Source organism: Musca autumnalis, unplaced genomic scaffold (genome assembly GCF_047663935.1).
Source record: "Musca autumnalis isolate F117 unplaced genomic scaffold, ASM4766393v1 scaffold_2, whole genome shotgun sequence".
Classification (NCBI taxonomy): domain Eukaryota; kingdom Metazoa; phylum Arthropoda; class Insecta; order Diptera; family Muscidae; genus Musca; species Musca autumnalis.
In genome coordinates this window covers 228,212,012-228,229,649 of record NW_027411755.1, presented here as the reverse complement: position 1 = coordinate 228,229,649, position 17,638 = coordinate 228,212,012, and the positions used below count along the sequence as shown (strand labels likewise).

The 17,638-nt window shown below is 32.7% G+C and overlaps 1 long non-coding RNA gene across 1 annotated transcript in view; it reads left to right on the top strand.

The window, feature by feature from the left end:
• The first annotated feature begins 601 nt into the window (after window positions 1-601).
• The window catches only part of LOC141395330 (uncharacterized), a 101,135-nt gene continuing 84,098 nt past the window's right edge, over window positions 602-17,638 (top strand). The window contains exons 1-2 of the long non-coding RNA XR_012410612.1: window positions 602-773; window positions 4,250-4,783. This is a non-coding gene — a long non-coding RNA (uncharacterized lncRNA). The remainder of the gene's footprint in view (window positions 774-4,249; window positions 4,784-17,638) is intronic.

The window sequence follows — 17,638 nt, the reverse complement described above, 5'->3', positions numbered from 1 at the left end:
CTCCCCTCTCACTCTCTTAAAAATTGCTTCCAGTTTTGCCACTTTTCGGAGTTAAGGAACGCTTTGCAGGTTAAAAATGGTAACAAATGGTTAAAATGGTAACCTCAGGTAAGTAAAGGAACACACTTAATATGTCAATTGCATAGAATTGATGTCAAATTTAGACATCTTATGTTGCCAACAATTGCCGATGCGGCTACCTGTGTATTTGTACCATGCTGTACGAGAACCCAAAAATTTTACAAACTTTTACAAAATGCTGTCCGATAATAAACTTGTTCAGTAAAAGAAAACTGAGTAGTACTTGCAAATACTTTTTACTTGCGAAGTTATCCAACATGTCTATTGTCTTCAAATGACGAAACGCCGACTCCCAAACGCCAACATTGTATTAGATGACACCAATGTCGCTGTACGAATATTTTAACGCCGTCAACAATTAAATTGCAATATCTTAGACACCCTGTTTTGGGATAGTCAACATAAAAATTGTTGCTCTTGCGAATGAGGAATCAAAACAAAAACCGAGATATGAGAGAAAAATATGAAGAGAACACACACGAAAAAAACCAACTGACGTTTTCTGACAAAAAATTATTTCAGAGTTTTAGAAAATTTCAAAGCGGGTGGTTGTATCTCGGCGTGTCGTCCGAATTAGTGAATTGTGAAAAAATTATTATTACAATTTGCTGTATCTCAAAAGTGAAAAATAAATTATATATTTTTACAAGAGAAATAAAGAATAATTAAAATGAATACAAATTAATGAAATTGTAAGAAATAAAGAAATATAAGTAATTTTATCAAATTTAAGCAAAATATACTCAAATAAAGAAATTTAAGGGCGAAATTAGTGGAAAAATTCAATAAAAGTATCTGTTGTTGGCTCAGTGTGGTGGTGTTTGTGCTTTTTCTGTGAAGGAATATCAAAACAAAAACAATTTGCAGGAAAGAAAAAAAAAAAAGAAACAAACCCAAGAAAAATATGAATGTGTAACATTTTAGGAATCAAAGTGTTTTATAAAGATAATAAATATCGAAAAAATAATTTAAATAATTTAAGAAAGTAAAATATATAAAGTGTTCAAAATGTTGTATCCCTTCAATCAAAACAATTAAAGTATTACAATTCTATAATGGGGCTTAGTTACCATGTCCTTCTTGTCCACCCACACCCGAACGACGACTTCCACGCCTTTTACTAAAGAATGTGTGCAAGATGATGATAAATTTGTGAAAATATGTACAAAACAAAAACATAAAATGCCTACAACTGTCATCTGCTGTGACTGCCGTTTTGTTGTTGTTGTTTTGTGATAACACTTGACTTACATATTTGTTGTGTTGTTGTTGTGGCTGTTGAAGATGATGCATTCATTATTTATTGTTGTTTTTATTTGTATTTTCTGAATAAGCCCACAAACAATTTTCATTCTTGTTGGTTTTTCCTTATTTTAATTCAAACAGCTGCGGACATTTTACTGTGACTACTTTTATTAATTAAAGATAGGATAATCTTGTATTTTACAAAGTAGACGAAAAGTTTTGAGTATGTAGGAAATTCTTGGAACAGGTGTACTTTAGGACTTCTCTCCGATGGAGTTGAAATTTTCAACACAGGTAGAACTTGCTATCCTCGTCACAACGATATATAGTTTTCCGAGATAATGGAGGTTCCTGACGACACGATATTTTTCAATATGTACCCATTATCGAACACATATTTTGCTTCCGCGCTGTCATTATTAATCAGAAAAATGGGAGCAAGATGAGTATAGCGGCGGGACTTGAAATTTTATCCACAGAAAGTTTCCAAAAATTAAATTTCCTTTCAAAATTGCCGTTCTTCCGCCGGGATAAAACACTGTCTGTAATAGATAAATGCAAAAAAACTCGGATTTTCTTTTCCAAAATAATTTTACTTTTGCCAGAAATCAAATAATTGGTTTTTTTAACTTTATTTATATTTTGGCTTGGGTTAATCAGCATTCCAGCATTCCTGTAAATACCATCGGATTTTACAATTTTCTAAATCCAGCTACTACCATAATCTTATGCCCAAAGATGAATAATATTGAATATGTTTTGTTTCTTTAAAATTGAAACAAGTCCAAAAAAGCTCCACACAGATTGCTACGAAATTAGTTCCTCGGATAGTTCTTGTTCTACTGACAATGAAATAAAAATCCGGATATGTTGGAATCGGATATTGTATATCTGTGATCTTTTCGGAAACGTGGATTTTGTATCTGCGGTCTTTAAGCGACGTGGATAAAGTCCCTGAGGTCTTTGTGCGACATGAATAAAGTCCCTGAGGTTTTTGTGCGACATGGTTAAAGCCCCTGAGGCCTTAAGACAACTTGGATAATGAATCCAAGGTATTTAGACAACGTGGATATTGTATCTATGGTCTAGGGACGACGTGGATAGTGTATCTGTGGTCTTTAGATAATGTGGATTTTGTGTCTACGGTCGTTGGACGACGTGGATAATGTGTCTGTGATCTTTTGAAAACATAGATACATTATCTGATATCTGTAGACAACGTGAATATAATATTTGCGGCTGTAAGATGAAGTTGATAAAGTCCCTATGGTCTTAGGGCAACTCGGAAAATTTGTCTGTGAGTTTTGGACGACGTGGATAAAGTCTCATTGGTCTAAGGACAACGTGATTAATGTATCTGTGGTATGAAAAACGTGGATAGCGATGACGTGGATATTGTATCTGTGGTCTTTACATAACATGGATATTGTATCTGTGGTCTTTTGAAAACATAGATAAATTATCTGAGATTTGTAGACAACGTGGATAATGTATCTAAGGTCTTTAGATATCGTGGATAAATTATTTTAGGTCTTTGGACAACGCGAATATTGTAGCTGTGGTCTTAAGACAACATGGATATTGTATCTGTGGTCTTTGGGCTAGGTGGATAAAGTCCCTTTGATTTTTGGACAAATTCTGTAATGGATCTAAGTTTTTTAGACAACGCTAAAATTGTATCTGTGGTTTTGACAACGCGTATAAATAATCTGAGGTCTATAGACAATATGGATGTTGTGGACTTTGGACGACGTGGATAAAGTCTATAAGGTCTTAAAACAACTGTCTTAAGACAGTTTGGATAATGTATCTGAGGTCTTTACACAGGCGTTCATAAAGTTCCAAGAAGGTCTATATAAGATAACACCATCGGGTACTTAGGTGATGAATCTAAGGTCTTTAGGCATCGCGGATTTGGTATCTGTGATCTTCCCATAACGTGGATAAATTATCTAAGATCTATAGACAACTTGGATAACGTAAATGTGGTCTTCAAATGACCTGGATGAATTCCTTGAGGTCTTAAGACAACTTGGATAATGTATCTGAGGTCTTTACACTGGCGTATACAAAGTTCCAAGAAGGTCTATATGGGACAAAACCTTCGGATAACTTCCCCACAAATGCTGGAAATTTCCATTTAAGTGCGATTTAATTGTTGTTTGGGATTTTTTTAAGTTTGAGCTTGTTTTTCGATGCTATGTTTTCGCGGGGAAGTCCATGCTTTCATGACATAATGACAAAGAAGCTCTAAAAAAATCATACGATGGCCGGCTAAAATGCATGAGTAGCACTATAACCACCGAAAGGATTGACTGCTGACATTGGTCCCACCTTTACATCTCTCATATCAATGAGTGCACTCCGATTTATATTAGCTCAGTGATATGGGACGTAATGTTTATCGCCGAGTCCGAAAGGCGTGTCTTAAGAAGAGAAGTTTTACATGGCTGAAATACTCAGGAAGTGTCGCCAACATTACTGAGGGGTATATTGCCACCAAGGAAAATTTGATGTTGACTGGTCGGGTAATCGAACGCAGGACTTTCAACGTGCAAGGCGGGTGTGAATACCACTACACAACAGTGGCACCCATATTTCGTAATATTTCTCTCAAACTTAAAACATGTTTGAAGATGGAATGTATGGGACAACCCCTATCAGTACCTCCCTCACAAAATTTAACTGCAGTTTATTGCCTGTTTGAGGATTGTTTTGAAATTTTCAATCATCAATGTTCAAGATACAGGGCAATGGACAGGGCACCGCCAGAGACTGACTAGAACTGACTAGAACGATCCATATTTAAAGATATGACCTACTTTTTGTTCAGAATATTAATTAAAACCAATAAATAAGAATTGCCGCTAACAACGACAACAAATATACTAAACAAAAAATCAATTTCATTTTCTACTTCCAGTTCCTAAACAAAATCGCTGAAAGGAGTACAGCAGAGAACTTTTAAAGTCTCACATATGCATGCAGCAGCAGCATTCGCATTGCTGCTGCATCTGTTGATTGACGGACGACGTTAAAACCATCATCCATCAACGTCGCGATATACATTTTCAAATAATAAAAAAAAAACAAAACAAAAATCCGCCCACCCAAATCCGCGTGTGTTTACATTTTCGATTTTTATACGAATTTTGGTTTCGGTCTTTTATTTTTTACGTTTGAGTTTTTTTCTATAATTTTGAAATTGACTCCTCTTAAACCCTGTGAAGCAAGAAGAAGAGGACGTCACCGTTCACCTCCATAATTATAATTTAAATGAATAACAACACCAGCAAACAAAAGTGATAAATAGTCTCTAAAGTGCAATAACAAAAAAAAAAAAAAAAAAAAAAAAAATAGTTTGCAAAATCCTTCCTTGTGAAGGAAAATTGCGAATCTGAGGAATTTTGGGATTCAGAAGGGTTTAGAAGCGGAAAAAGTGGAATTAATAAAAAAGGTTAGTATTATTTCCTTCTTTTAAACATTTTAAAACAATTGTTTTTTACAGCGTTTTTTTAAATTATTTTATAATAAATATTGTATTTTTTTATTTATAAAATTATTATTAAATATGGGATAGCCTTTTTTCTTTTGTGGGTTGACGACTTCTATTTTGTTTTTTGTATGCCCTCAGCAGACGTCGATCAGGCTCAAGTATGGGCTGAGTCACACAAAAATTCAAAAATTTTCGGAAATTCAATAAATTCGAATTGGCCCAATCGGACCACGTTTCGATATGACTCCCGCATAATGGAAACTTCCCCTCATTTTCCATAAGAATTGGACAACAATAAACGTAAATTTTTAAAGATTTTTTAGACCAACTTTGGACAACAATGAACGTGGATTCTAAAGATTTTTTGGATCATCCTGTTACAACAAATAAACATGGATTTTTTAAAGATTTTTTGGACCAAACTTGGACCACAATAAACGTGGATTTTTTAAAGATTTTTTGGACCTAACTTGGACCACAATAAACGTGGATTTTTTAAAGATTTTTAGGATCATCATTGGACAGCGATACTCGTGGATTTTTTTAAGGTTTTTTGGACCAACCTTGGACCACAATAAACGTGGATTTTTTAAAGATTTTTTGTAACATCCTTGGACAACAATATAGGTGGATTTTTTAAAGATTTTTTGCAACATCCTTGGACAACAATATACGTGGATTTTTTAAAGATTTTTTTAGACCACCCAAAGACAACAATAAACGTGGATTTTTTAAAGATTTTTAGACCACCCAAAGACAACAATAAACGTGGATTTGTTAAAGATTTTTTAGACCACCCAAAGACAACAATAAACGTGGATTTTTTAAAGATTTTTTAGACCACCCAAAGACAACAATAAACGTGGATTTTTTAAAGATTTTTTAGACCACCCAAAGACAACAATAAACGTGGATTTTTTAAAGATTTTTTAGACCACCCAAAGACAACAATAAACGTGGATTTTTTAAAGATTTTTTAGACCACCCAAAGACAACAATAAACGTGGATTTTTTAAAGATTTTTTAGACCACCCAAAGACAACAATAAACGTGGATTTTTTAAAGATTTTTTAGACCACCCAAAGACAACAATAAACGTGGATTTTTTAAAAATTTTTAGACCACCCAAAGACAACAATAAACTTGGATTTTTTAAAGATTTTTTAGACCACCCAAACAAAGACAACAATAAACTTGGATTTTTTAAAGATTTTTTAGACCACCCAAAGACAACAATAAACTTGGATTTTTTAAAGATTTTTTAGACCACCCAAAGACAAAAATAAACGTGGATTTTTTAAAGATTTTTTAGAACACCCAAAGACAGCAATAAACGTGGATTTTTTAAAGATTTTTTAGACCACCCAAAGACAACAATAAACGTGGATTTTTTAAAGATTTTTTAGACCACCCAAAGACAACAATAAACGTGGATTTTTTAAAGATTTTTTAGACCACCCAAAGACAACAATAAACGTGGATTTTTTAAAGATTTTTTAGACCACCCAAAGACAACAATAAACGTGGATTTTTTAAAGATTTTTTAGACCACCCAAAGACAACAATAAACGTGGATTTTTTAAAGATTTTTTAGACCACCCAAAGACAACAATAAACGTGGATTTTTTAAAGATTTTTTAGACCACCCAAAGACAACAATAAACGTGGATTTTTTAAAGATTTTTTAGACCACCCAAAGACAACAAAGATTTTTTAGACCACCCAAAGACAACAATAAACGTGGATTTTTTAAAGATTTTTTAGACCACCCAAAGACAACAATAAACGTGGATTTTTTAAAGATTTTTTAGACCACCCAAAGACAACAATAAACGTGGATTTTTAAAGATTTTTTAGACCACCCAAAGACAACAATAAACGTGGATTTTTTAAAGATTTTTTAGACCACCCAAAGACAACAATAAACGTGGATTTTTTAAAGATTTTTTAGACCACCCAAAGACAACAATAAACGTGGATTTTTTAAAGATTTTTTAGACCACCCAAAGACAACAATAAACGTGGATTTTTTAAAGATTTTTTAGACCACCCAAAGACAACAATAAACGTGGATTTTTTAAAGATTTTTTAGACCACCCAAAGACAACAATAAACGTGGATTTTTTAAAGATTTTTTAGACCACCCAAAGACAACAATAAACGTGGATTTTTTAAAGATTTTTTAGACCACCCAAAGACAACAATAAACGTGGATTTTTTAAAGATTTTTTAGACCACCCAAAGACAACAATTTGATTTTTTAAAGATTTTTTAGACCACCCAAAGACAACAATAAACGTGGATTTTTTAAAGATTTTTTAGACCACCCAAAGACAACAATAAACGTGGATTTTTTAAAGATTTTTTAGACCACCCAAAGACAACAATAAACGTGGATTTTTTAAAGATTTTTTAGACCACCCAAAGACAACAATAAACGTGGATTTTTTAAAGATTTTTTAGACCACCCAAAGACAACAATAAACGTGGATTTTTTAAAGATTTTTTAGACCACCCAAAGACAACAATAAACGTGGATTTTTTAAAGATTTTTTGAAACACCCAAAGACAACAATAAACGTGGATTTTTTAAAGATTTTTTGAAACACCCAAAGACAACAATAAACGTGGATTTTTTAAAGATTTTTAGACCACCCAAAGACAACAATAAACGTGGATTTTTTAAAGATTTTTTGGACCACCCAAAGACAACAATAAACGTGGATTTTTTAAAGATTTTTTAGACCACCCAAAGACAACAATAAACGTGGATTTTTTAAAGATTTTTTAGACCACCCAAAGACAACAATAAACGTGGATTTTTTAAAGATTTTTTAGACCACCCAAAGACAACAATAAACGTGGATTTTTTAAAGATTTTTTAGACCACCCAAAGACAACAATAAACGTGGATTTTTTAAAGATTTTTTAGACCACCCAAAGACAACAATAAACGTGGATTTTTTAAAGATTTTTTAGACCACCCAAAGACAACAATAAACGTGGATTTTTTAAAGATTTTTTAGACCACCCAAAGACAACAATAAACGTGGATTTTTTAAAGATTTTTTAGACCACCCAAAGACAACAATAAACGTGGATTTTTTAAAGATTTTTTAGACCACCCAAAGACAACAATAAACGTGGATTTTTTAAAGATTTTTTAGACCACCCAAAGACAACAATAAACGTGGATTTTTTAAAGATTTTTTGGACTACAATAATCGTGAAATTTGTAGGGATTTTTTGGACCACAATAAACGTTGATTTTTTAAAGATTTTTTGGACCACAATATTCGTCGATTTTTAAAAATTTTTTGTGGACCACAAAAATCATGGATTTTTTAAAAATTTTTTTTGGACCTCAATAATCGTGGATTTTTTAAAGATTTTTTGGACCACAAAATCACGGATTTTTTTAAAGATTTTTTTACCACAATAATCGTGGGCTTTTTAAAATTTTTTGTACCACCCTTGGGCCTAAATTCAGATTTTTAAAGTAATATTTTCTATTAACCAACACATCTCTAAATCTGGATTGTATTTTGTCCGTTCACATGCAATGTGAAAATGATGCACTTTCGACCTTGTAATCAATTTCCATTTTTTCCTCTACACTCGACATACATCGACAAGCATATGGTGCTGCAGCGCCAATAAAAAACGATGCAAAAAAATTGGACCTTATTTTTTAAAAATTTTGCAAAATATACAAAAATCAAACCAAGCCGAACTAAGCTTGGCCAACAAACACAAAGCCACGTTGAAATAGAATATGTACAAGACTTTTGTTTTCTATAAACTTTAATGCAAATATTACAACAAAAAGTAGAACAAACACATTTTTTTTGAACAAAACTAAAAGAACTGAACAGATTAAACAAGCAGAATTTTTTTCAGTGGCCAAACAAAGGATATCTTAACCCACAACAGTTTTTTCTCTCACATTTGTTTGAACAAGCAAACCAAGCATAAAAGTGAAAAATAGGAATGAAAATCAAAGTAAAAGAAACTAAACATTTGAATTAAATAGGGCGAACGACAACCAAACATTGGCAACAGATGCTGTAACATGCAGCGAGTAGCATGGTTCAAGGCCCAACATGGACCTGAATAATTGACAACAAATATTTTATGGGTGCATTTGGTAGAAGGAGGTAGGACGTAATAAGCTTGGGAAACTTGCTTTCTAAATATCACAGAGTTCTGCTGCCAACTAAATGAAATAAATATAAAGAACTTATTATTTTTCCAACTATTTTATAATTATAATAAAACATTTTCTAATTTTTATTACAATTTTAAAAATTTTTATACATTTGCTCGTAAAAATTGATGGGTTGGTTGTCTTGGCTATGGTGCTGCTGTTGCTTTCGTCGTTGTGCAATAAAAATATCAACAAGTTCGAATGAAAAGAAATAGATGACGCAGCCAGTTTCTTAGCAAAACACTTAGATCATCATCACCAAAAAGCAGTTCCCAGTGTTTTGTCTTCTTCTTCTCCCATAATAAAACATGCAGCATGGATTTTGAAAACTGATACAACTCTTCTATCCAACCGAAACAGAAACGAATTAGAAAGAGGTTATGATGAAATAATGAAACCCGAAAACAAGTTTCCAACATTTCTTGCAGAGCCCTTAAAGAAATGTTTATTTTTGTTTACCTGTTTCCATAAAAGAAAAATACAACGAAATATGGTTAAGATTGTAAACATCTTTTCTTGTGGTTTTCATTTGTGAAGGCCTAAAACAAAGCTACAGACAATGGAGAAGAAGTTGTGTTTCAAGTTTGGTGTTACTTGAAATGAAAATAGTAGCTAAAATGCTTTGGAACACTTTTGAAAAGTAATACATAAAAGAGGGTATTCATTTTGATTATGGCCAACCAACATTTTGGGGTTATGTGGCAATAAAGAAACCTTTGAAATCTTTATTGAAGCTCAAATTTCTTTAGCATTGGAACACAACGTCATAAATGAACTTTTTAATTCTGTACTGTTGGAGTTAATCAATATTGGGTAAGGGAGGGGGAGGGGTGGCTTTAGGGATTTATTCCATAAATCACTGATGAATGTATTTGATATGCCTTAGAGTCTCTTTCAATTTTACATAGTGGACACTAGGGATATAACTTTTTGCACTTTTTTGCAGACATCGAAAATACCACCACATAGCCGTGTAGAGCATGGAAAACTATTGTGAAATACGGTGTCAATTTTTCTCTATCGCGAAAAAAGTTTCCGCACCAAATGCATGGAAGTTCAGAAATGCATTTTTTAATTTTATCTGTTATAACAACATATTTGTTTTTCATTAAAATTTTTATTTTTTTGTAATCTAATTTAAAATCATTATCAAAGCGTTCTGGACCAATTTGATCTCAAATCGCGCCATTTCGGAGCATATTAAGAATTTTTGACGCTATTGCAATTTTTGGTTTTTCTTTATAAACTCGCGAATTTTATGTTTATATTTTTTGTACCTATCGGACAAGAGAATATGGTGTCATTTGCAACAAATTCGCGAAAGTTACAGACCGTTTTTAATGACTTTGCCTGTGAGAAATGTATTTTTGTCTATAAATATTTATTCAAACAAAGCAAATTTAAAATTATACGTAGAAAAAATACCAAAAGGGTTTTAATAATTGCGGTCGGTGCTGAAACTTTTTTCATCGAATCGATCTTAGAAACGCGTTTTCATTATTAGGACAAAATTCCCCACATGGTACTGGTGTTGTATTTTTGTAGAAAACAAATACAATTCTCACAGGCAAGGTCAACAAAAACAGCCTGTAACTTTCGCGAATTCGTTGCAAATGACCCCAAATTCTCTTGTCCGGTAGGTACAAAAAATATAAACATAAAATTCGCGAGTTTATAAAGAAAAACCAAAAATTGCAATAGTGTCAAAAATTCTTAATATGCTCCGAAATGGCGCGATTTGAGATCAAATTGGTCCAGAACGCTTTGATAATGATTTTAAATTAGATTACAAAAAAATAAAAATTTTAATGAAAAGCAAATATGTTGTTATAATAGATAAAATTAAAAAATGCATTTCTGAACTTCCATGCATTTGGTGCGGAAACTTTTTTCGCGATAGAGAAAAATTGACACCGTATTTCGCAATAGTTTTCCATGCTCTATACGGCTATGTGGTGGTATTTTTTTGGTTATAGCCCTAGTGGACACCATAAAAAAAACCAATTTAAAAAATCGTTAAAAAATCCTCGTTAATTGTCGTTCAAGGGTGGTGCAAAAATCTGTAAAAAATCCACGTTAATTGTGGTTCAAGGGTGGTGCAAAAAATCGTTGAAAAATCCACGTTAATTGTGGTTCAAGGGTGTTCCAAAAAATCTTTAAGAAATCGACGTTTATTATTGAAGAAGGGTCCTCCAAAAAATCTTTAAGAAATCCACGTTTATTATTGAAGAAGGATTCTCTAAAAATCTTTAAAAAATCCACGTTTAAGGATCCTCCAAAAAATCTTTAAACAAGTGAGAAAAGGCTATAGTCGGTACTGGGCCGACTATGTGATACCCTACACCACTACCTCTGTGCATAATCTTTTCACTCGAAAACATTTCTTTTAGGGAGATACGAAAGTTTTCACCTATCTGGCTTTTATACCAAATGACTTAAGGCGAACTGAACCAAAATAATTAATATTTAATTTTATATTGGACTACTATCGACATCACCAACATCAATATTCTTCTATCTCTGTGAGAAAATTTCGTGATGATCCGATCAAAATTCCGACCTGTAGTGTGATTGCAGAAAAAGTGGAAAAAAGGGATGTATTACCGACTATTGCAATATCTCTATTATTTGATCACCTACGCCAACCTACTTTGCATACTTTTAAAGATGGGATTTTCTACTTTCTTAGTCGGGCTTTGCTTTTAGATAGTCCCCAACCAAAGCTGTGATATGCGTCATTATAACTAAAATCGAAAAATGAAAAGTTGGGTTGTATTAGCGACTATTGCGATATCTTCGTTGTGTGACAGCCTACGACAACCTACGTTACATCGTTTCAAAGGCGATATTTTCTACTTTCATTGCCAAGTTTTGCTTTTTATATTCCTCTTTTAGACGCTGAGATATTTGCTTTGGAATAAAATGTAGACTTTTTCTTCAAATAACTTTTTTGCTCATTCCGACCCCTAATTATTATCCGACCATCACCAAAATCAATAGGATTCTTCCCCTCCGGGACCCCATCAACACCCAAAATTTCGTGACGATCCGATCAAAATTGCGACCTGGAGCGTGATTTCCAAAAAAGTGGAAAAATGGGATGTATTACCGACTATTGCAATATCCCCGTTATTTGGTCACCTACGCCGACCTAGTTTGCATCATTGTAAAGACGGGATCTTCTACTTTCATAGTCAGGCTTTGCTTTTGAAAAGTCCCTAACCAAAGCTGTGATATTCGTCATTATAATTAAAAACGCAAGTATGAAAATTTGGGTTTTATCTGCCACTATTGTAATATCTCCGTTATTTGATCACCTACGAGAACTTACTTTTTATCATTAGAAAGGTGATATTTTCTACTTTTATTGACAGGTCTTGCTTTTGGTATACCCCATATAGAAGCTGAGATATACGCTTTGGAAAAAAAAACGTTGTCCTTTTATCCACATGCGTTTTTTGTCCATTGCGACCCCTGAACATTATCCGACCATCACCAAAATCAGTAGGCTACTTCCCCTCCGGGACCCTCATCAACACCCAAAATTTCGTGACGATCCGATCAAAATTGCGACCTGTAGCGTGATTACAAGGTTTAGATGGACAGACGGACAGACAAACGGACGGACTGACGGACGGACACACATAGCCAGATCGACTCAGCTTGTCGAGACATTCATTTTGGTATATATAAGTATGGGTCTACGACCATTATTTCGATGCGTTACAAACTTTTTGGGCAAAACCAACTTATAATACCCTCCCCACATAGTGGTGTAGGGTATAAAAATCCACGTTTATTTTTGAAGAAGGATCCTCCGAAAAATCTTTAAAAAATCCACGTTTATTTTTGAAGAAGGATCCTCCGAAAAATCTTTAAAAAATCCACGTTTATTTTTGAAGAAGGATCCTCCGAAAAATCTTTAAAAAATCCACGTTTATTTTTGAAGAAGGATCCTCCGAAAAATCTTTAAAAAATCCACGTTTATTTTTGAAGAAGGATCCTCCGAAAAATATTTAAAAAATCCACGTTTATTTTTGAAGAAGGATCCTCCGAAAAATCTTTAAAAAATCCACGTTTATTTTTGAAGAAGGATCCTCCGAAAAATCTTTAAAAAATCCACGTTTATTTTTGAAGAAGGATCCTCCAAAAAATCTTTAAAAAATCCACGTTTATTTTTAAAGAAGGATCCTCCAAAAATCGTTAAAAAATACACGTTTATTTTTGAAGAAGGATCCTCCAAAAAATCTTTAAAAAATCCGCGTTTATTTTTGAAGAAGGATTCTTCAAAAAATCTTTAAAAAATCCACGTTTATTTTTGAAGAAGGATCCTCCAAAAAAACTTTAAAACATCCACGTTTATTTTTGAAGAAGGATCCTCCAAAAAATCTTTAAAAATCCACGTTTGTTTTTGGAGTAGGATCCTCCAAAAATCTTTAAGAAATCCACGTTTATTTTTGAAGAAGGATCCTCTAAAAAATCTTTAAAAAATTTACGTTTATTTTTGAAGAAGGATCCTCCAAAAATCTTTAAAAAATCCACGTTTATTGTGTTCCAAGGGTGTTCGAAAAAATCTTTAAAAAATCCACGTTTATTGTGTTCCAAGGGTGTTCGAAAAAATCTTTAAAAAATCCACGTTTATTGTGTTTTAAGGGTGTTCGAAAAAAATCTTTAAAAAATTCACGTTTATTGTGTTTTAAGGGTGTTCGAAAAAATCTTTAAAAAATCCACGTTTATTGTGGTCCAAGGATGTTGCAAAAAATCTTTAAAAAATCCACGTTTATTGTGGTTCAAGGATGTTGCAAAAAATCTTTAAAAAATCCACGTTTATTGTGGTCGAAGGATGTTGCAAAAAATCTTTAAAAAATCCACGTTTATTGTGGTCGAAGGATGTTGCAAAAAAATCTTTAAACAAAATTCACGTTTATTGTGGTCCAAGGATGTTGCAAAAAATCTTTAAAAAATCCACGTTTATTGTGGTCGAAGGATGTTGCAAAAAATCTTTAAAAAAAATCCACGTTTATTGTGGTCCAAGGATGTTGCAAAAAATCTTTAAAAAATCCACGTTTATTGTGTTCCAAGGGTGTTCGAAAAAATCTTTAAAAAATCCACGTTTATGGTAGTCCAAGGGTGATTCAAAAAAATCTTTAAAAAATCCACGTTTATTGTGTTCCAAGGGTGTTCGAAAAAATCTTTAAAAAATCCACGTTTATTGTGTTCCAAGGGTGTTGGAAAAAATCTTTTAAAAAATCCACGTTTATTGTGTTCCAAGGGTGTTCGAAAAAATCTTTAAAAAAATCACGTTTATTGTGTTCCAAGGGTGTTCGAAAAAATCTTTAATAAATCCACGGTTATTGTGTTCCAAGGGTGCTCGAAAAAATCTTTAAAAAATCCACGCTTATTGTGTTCCAAGGGTGTTCGAAAAAATCTTTAAAAAATCCACGTTTATTGTGTTCCAAGGGTGTTCGAAAAAATCTTAAAAAAAATCAACGTCTATTGTATTCCAAGGGTGTTCGAAAAAATCTTTAAAAAATCCACGTTTATGGTAGTCCAAGGGTGATTCAAAAAAATCTTTAAAAAATCCACGTTTATTGTGTTCCAAGGGTGTTCGAAAAAATCTTTAAAAAATCCACGTTTATTGTGTTCCAAGGGTGTTGGAAAAAATCTTTAAAAAGTCCACGTTTATGGTAGTCCAAGGGTGATTCAAAAAAATCTTTAAAAAATCCACGTTTATTGTGTTCCAAGGGTGTTCGAAAAAATCTTTAAAAAATCCACGTTTATTGTGTTCCAAGGGTGTTGGAAAAAATCTTTAAAAAATCCACGTTTATTGTGTTCCAAGGGTGTTCGAAAAAATCTTTAAAAAATCCACGCTTTTTGTGTTCCAAGGGTGTTCGAAAAAATCTTTAAAAAATCCACGCTTATTGTGTTCCAAGGGTGTTCGAAAAAATCTTTAAAAAATCCACGTTTATTGTGTTCCAAGGGTGTTCGAAAAAATCTTAAAAAAAATCAACGTCTATTGTATTCCAAGGGTGTTCGAAAAAATCTTTAAAAAATCCACGTTTATGGTAGTCCAAGGGTGATTCAAAAAAATCTTTAAAAAATCCACGTTTATTGTGTTCCAAGGGTGTTCGAAAAAATCTTTAAAAAGTCCACGTTTATGGTAGTCCAAGGGTGATTCAAAAAAATCTTTAAAAAATCCACGTTTATTGTGTTCCAAGGGTGTTCGAAAAAATCTTTAAAAAATCCACGTTTATTGTGTTCCAAGGGTGTTGGAAAAAATCTTTAAAAAGTCCACGTTTATGGTAGTCCAAGGGTGATTCAAAAAAATCTTTAAAAAATCCACGTTTATTGTGTTCCAAGGGTGTTCGAAAAAATCTTTAAAAAATCCACGTTTATTGTGTTCCAAGGGTGTTCGAAAAAATCTTTAAAAAGTCCACGTTTATTGTGTTCCAAGGGTGTTCGAAAAAATCTTTAAAAAGTCCACGTTTATGGTAGTCCAAGGGTGATTCAAAAAAATCTTTAAAAAATCCACGTTTATTGTGTTCCAAGGGTGTTGGAAAAAATCTTTAAAAAATCCACGTTTATTGTGTTCCAAGGGTGTTCGAAAAAATCTTTAAAAAATCCACGCTTATTGTGTTCCAAGGGTGTTCGAAAAAATCTTTAAAAAATCCACGCTTATTGTGTTCCAAGGGTGTTCGAAAAAATCTTTAAAAAATCCACGTTTATTGTGTTCCAAGGGTGTTCGAAAAAATCTTAAAAAAAATCAACGTCTATTGTATTCCAAGGGTGTTCGAAAAAATCTTTAAAAAATCCACGTTTATGGTAGTCCAAGGGTGATTCAAAAAAATCTTTAAAAAATCCACGTTTATTGTGTTCCAAGGGTGTTCGAAAAAATCTTTAAAAAATCCACGTTTATGGTAGTCCAAGGGTGATTCAAAAAAATCTTTAAAAAATCCACGTTTATTGTGTTCCAAGGGTGTTCGAAAAAATCTTTAAAAAGTCCACGTTTATGGTAGTCCAAGGGTGATTCAAAAAAATCTTTAAAAAATTCACGTTTATTGTGTTCCAAGGGTGATTCAAAAAAATCTTTAAAAAATCCACGTTTATTGTGTTCCAAGGGTGTTGGAAAAAATCTTTAAAAAGTCCACGTTTATGGTAGTCCAAGGGTGATTCAAAAAAATCTTTAAAAAATCCACGTTTATTGTGTTCCAAGGGTGTTCGAAAAAATCTTTAAAAAATCCACGTTTATTGTGTTCCAAGGGTGTTCGAAAAAATCTTTAAAAAATCCACGTTTATTGTGTTCCAAGGGTGTTCGAAAAAATCTTTAAAAAATTCACGTTTATTGTGTTCCAAGGGTGTTCGAAAAAATCTTTAAAAAAATCACGTTTATTGTGTTCCAAGGGTGTTCGAAAAAATCTTTAAAAAATCCACGCTTATTGTGTTCCAAGGGTGTTCGAAAAAATCTTTAAAAAATCCACGTTTATTGTGTTCCAAGGGTGTTCGAAAAAATCTTTAAAAAATTAACATTTATTGTGTTCCAAGGGTGTTCGAAAAAATCTTTAAAAAAATCACGTTTATTGTGTTCCAAAGGTGTTCGAAAAAATCTTTAAAAAGAATCCACGTTTATTGTGGTCCAAGGGTGTTAGAAAAATCTTTAAAAATCCAAGAAAATAATATCCTTAAAAAGTTCCCATCTCTGCCTCTGACAGACAGACATTTAAACATATTGAGATTCCTTTAATCAACATCCCATCATAACAGATACAATGTAAGTAATTGGTTAAATATTCTGTCTCAAAAACAAGATACACCCACATTGTTATTATTTTTATTTTCATGGGCATCTCTTCCCTTCAAAAGAAAGAACAAAAAAGCAGACAAATAACTCGTGAGAGCTATTTTGTGCGTCGCAATGTTATTTTAGTTGACATTATATTAATATTGTATTAGGTCCATGACGAGACAAGTGGCTGGCCCAATACAATAACACATATTACAACAAAGTACAGTGGGTCTCGGATATTTTCACACAAAAATAAATTTCCACCAATATTCCTGAAGGGTCAAGGGGATAAAATCACATTAGATATTTTGGCATCCTATGGAACTAAACTAAATTCATTTTTTGTTGTTTGTGTAAAGCCTTTTATGATCCACTGTACTAACATGGATGGATTGAAGTCTTCACCCTGTACTTTACCTTCATTAACATTTTTTTTAAACAAAAAAAAAAAATGAAACCCGAACAATGAATGACTAGCATGGTTGGGTGTGTTGTTGTGTGGGGAAAGAACCGGGTGATAAAAACAAAAACGAAACAAAATGTAAAAGTGGACTTTTAGAACAACAAACATCATTATGACGATTTTGATAAAGAAAAAAATAAGGGGATAATATAAGAAAAGAAAGTCTACACACTTTTGTGTTTTTTTTGGCTGCTTCCTCCTCATATGCATTGCATTTCATGTGTTTTATTTTGTAAGGGGTTCAGGTTCGACACTGAACCAATTCTTTTTTTCAGTTTCATTTGTGATGATAAATTTATTGAGAACAACACCACCAAAGAGCAGGAAATAATGCATGGCATGTTTAGACGAACGAATTTGTGT